The sequence below is a fragment of the Mobula birostris genome, unplaced genomic scaffold (genome assembly GCF_030028105.1).
Source record: "Mobula birostris isolate sMobBir1 unplaced genomic scaffold, sMobBir1.hap1 scaffold_1675, whole genome shotgun sequence".
Taxonomy (NCBI): domain Eukaryota; kingdom Metazoa; phylum Chordata; class Chondrichthyes; order Myliobatiformes; family Myliobatidae; genus Mobula; species Mobula birostris.
Genome location: NW_027274720.1, coordinates 13,496 through 17,500, shown reverse-complemented (window position 1 = coordinate 17,500; position 4,005 = coordinate 13,496).

Sequence of the window (4,005 nt, the reverse complement as noted above, 5' to 3'; positions counted from 1 at the left end):
GCTGGTTTTTTTTATCGAATTGTCAGGGTCCGGTCGGGTTAAGGATTTGACAGGGCCAGCTTGACGAAATTCAGTGAAGCGCCGGTATTCGGCGGGAGTAACTATGACTTAAGGCGGGGGGCCCATGGGCCAGCAAGGAGTTTCTGATGAACATCGGCCGGGACATTTTGACGGCGGGGCAAGAACTAGTTGTTATTGAGGGCGAAGGGCTTGTCCTCAGCTGGTTGATTGTCGAATAGTCGGGGCTGCCGGGCCGGTTACCGATTTGCCCGGCCGGCTTGGTTACCCATTTGCCCGGGCCGGGTTGGTTAACGAATTGTCAGGTTTAGGCTTGGTTAACCATTTGCCCGGGCCGGGTTGGTTAGCGAATTGTCATGGTTGGGTTGGTTAACGAATTGTCGGGTTTGGGCTTGGTTAACGATTTGCCCGAGCAAGGTGGGTGAACACATTGTCAGGAGCGTGCGCGGTTGGTTCACGAAACTGCCTGTTCCGGGTTTGTAGAGCGTTGTCAGGCCCGGCCGGCCGGGTTAGCGGCTTGCCAGACCCAACTTGACGAAATTCAGTGCGGCGCGGGTAAACGGCGGGAGTAACTATGACTCTCTTAAGGTAAGGAGGGGGGGCCCATGGGCCAGCAAGGAGTTTCTGATGAACATCGGCCGGGACATTTTGACGGCGGGGCAAGACGTAGTTGTTATTGAGGGTGAAGGGTTTGTCCTCAGCTGGTTGATTGTCGAATAGTCGGGGCTGCCGGGCCGGTTACCGATTTGCCCGGCCGGCTTGGTTAACCATTTGCCCGGGCCGGGTTGGTTAACGAATTGTCAGGGTTGGGCTTGGTTAACCATTTGCCCGGGCCGGGTTGGTTAATGAATTGCCATGGCCGGGTTGGTTAACGCAGTTTCAGGGTTGGGCTTGATTAACGATTTGCCCGAGCAGGGTTGGCTAACGCATTGTCAGGAGCGTGCGCGGTTGGTTCACGAAACTGCCTGTTCCGGGTTTCTAGAGCGTTGTCAGGCCCGGCCGGCCGGGTTAGCGGCTTGCCAGACCCAACTTGACGAAATTCAGTGCGGCGCGGGTAAACGGCGGGAGTAACTATGACTCTCTTAAGGGTATGGAGGGGGGCCCATGGGCCAGCAAGGAGTTTCTGATGAACATCGGCCGGGACATTTTGACGGCGGGGCAAGAACTAGTTGTTATTGAGGGCGAAGGGCTTGTCCTCAGCTGGTTGATTGTCGAATAGTCGGGGCTGCCGGGCCGGTTACCGATTTGCCCGGCCGGCTTGGTTACCCATTTGCCCGGGCCGGGTTGGTTAACGAATTGTCAGGTTTAGGCTTGGTTAACCATTTGCCCGGGCCGGGTTGGTTAATGAATTGCCATGGCCGGGTTGGTTAACGCAGTTTCAGGGTTGGGCTTGATTAACGATTTGCCCGAGCAGGGTTGGCTAACGCATTGTCAGGAGCGTGCGCGGTTGGTTCACGAAACTGCCTGTTCCGGGTTTCTAGAGCGTTGTCAGGCCCGGCCGACCGGGTTAGCGGGTTGCCAGACCCAACTTGAGGAAATTCAGTGCGGCGCGGGTAAACGGCGGGAGTAACTATGACTCTCTTAAGGTAAGGAGGGGGGCCCATGGGCCAGCAAGGAGTTTCTGATGAACATCGGCCGGGACATTTTGACGGCGGGGCAAGACGTAGTTGTTATTGAGGGTGAAGGGTTTGTCCTCAGCTGGTTGATTGTCGAATAGTCGGGGCTGCCGGGCCGGTTAGCGATTTGCCCGGCCGGCTTGGTTAACCATTTGCCCGGGCCGGGTTGGTTAACTAATTGTCAGGGTTGGGCTTGGTTAACCATTTGCCCGAGCCGGGTTGGTTAATGAATTGCCATGGCCGGGTTGATTAACGCATTGTCAGGGTTGGGCTTGGTTAAAGATTTCCCCGAGCAGGGTTGGCTAACGCATTGTCAGGAGCGTGCGCGGTTGGTTCACGAAACTGCCTGTTCCGGGTTTCTAGAGCGTTGTCAGGCCCGGCCGGCCGGGTTGGCGGGTTGCCAGACCCAACTTGAGGAAATTCAGTGCGGCGCGGGTAAACGGCGGGAGTAACTATGACTCTCTTAAGGTAAGGAGGGGGGCCCATGGGCCAGCAAGGAGTTTCTGATGAACATCGGCCGGGACATTTTGACGGCGGGGCAAGAACTAGTTGTTATTGAGGGCGAAGGGTTTGTCCTCAGCTGGTTGATTGTCGAATTGTCGGGACTGCCGGGCCGGCTACCGATTTGCCCGGCCGGCTTGGTTAACCATTTGCCCGAGCCGGGTTGGTTACCGAATTGTCAGGGTTGGGCTTGGTTAACCATTTGCCCGAGCCGGGTTGGTTAGTGAATTGCCATGGCCGGGTTGGTTAACGCAGTTTCAGGGTTGGGCTTGATTAACGATTTGCCCGAGCAGGGTTGGCTAACGCATTGTCAGGAGCGTGCGCGGTTGGTTCACGAAACTGCCTGTTCCGGGTTTCTAGAGCGTTGTCAGGCCCGGCCGGCCGGGTTAGCGGGTTGCCAGACCCAACTTGACGTAATTCAGTGCGGCGCGGGTAAACGGCGGGAGTAACTATGACTCTCTTAAGGTAAGGAGGGGGGCCCATGGGCCAGCAAGGAGTTTCTGATGAACATCGGCCGGGACATTTTGACGGCGGGGCAAGAACTAGTTGTTATTGAGGGCGAAGGGTTTGTCCTCAGCGGGTTGATTGTCGAATTGTCGGGGCTGCCGGGCCGGTTAACGATTTGCCCGGCCGGCTTGGTTAACCATTTGCCCGAGCCGGGTTGGTTAATGAATTGCCATGGCCGGGTTGGTTAACGCAGTTTCAGGGTTGGGCTTGATTAACGATTTGCCCGAGCAGGGTTGGCTAACGCATTGTCAGGAGCGTGCGCGGTTGGTTCACGAAACTGCCTGTTCCGGGTTTCTAGAGCGTTGTCAGGCCCGGCCGGCCGGGTTAGCGGGTTGCCAGACCCAACTTGAGGAAATTCAGTGCGGCGCGGGTAAACGGCGGGAGTAACTATGACTCTCTTAAGGTAAGGAGGGGGGCCCATGGGCCAGCAAGGAGTTTCTGATGAACATCGGCCGGGACATTTTGACGGCGGGGCAAGACGTAGTTGTTATTGAGGGTGAAGGGTTTGTCCTCAGCTGGTTGATTGTCGAATAGTCGGGGCTGCCGGGCCGGTTACCGATTTGCCCGGCCGGCTTGGTTAACCATTTGCCCGGGCCGGGTTGGTTAACTAATTGTCAGGGTTGGGCTTGGTTAACCATTTGCCCGAGCCGGGTTGGTTAATGAATTGCCATGGCCGGGTTGGTTAACGCAGTTTCAGGGTTGGGCTTGATTAACGATTTGCCCGAGCAGGGTTGGCTAACGCATTGTCAGGAGCGTGCGCGGTTGGTTCACGAAACTGCCTGTTCCGGGTTTCTAGAGCGTTGTCAGGCCCGGCCGGCCGGGTTAGCGGGTTGCCAGACCCAACTTGAGGAAATTCAGTGCGGCGCGGGTAAACGGCGGGAGTAACTATGACTCTCTTAAGGTAAGGAGGGGGGCCCATGGGCCAGCAAGGAGTTTCTGATGAACATCGGCCGGGACATTTTGACGGCGGGGCAAGACGTAGTTGTTATTGAGGGTGAAGGGTTTGTCCTCAGCTGGTTGATTGTCGAATAGTCGGGGCTGCCGGGCCGGTTACCGATTTGCCCGGCCGGCTTGGTTAACCATTTGCCCGGGCCGGGTTGGTTAACTAATTGTCAGGGTTGGGCTTGGTTAACCATTTGCCCGAGCCGGGTTGGTTAATGAATTGCCATGGCCGGGTTGATTAACGCATTGTCAGGGTTGGGCTTGGTTAACGATTTCCCCGAGCAGGGTTGGCTAACGCATTGTCAGGAGCGTGCGCGGTTGGTTCACGAAACTGCCTGTTCCGGGTTTCTAGAGCGTTGTCAGGCCCGGCCGGCCGGGTTAGCGGGTTGCCAGACCCAACTTGACGAAATTCAGTGCGGCG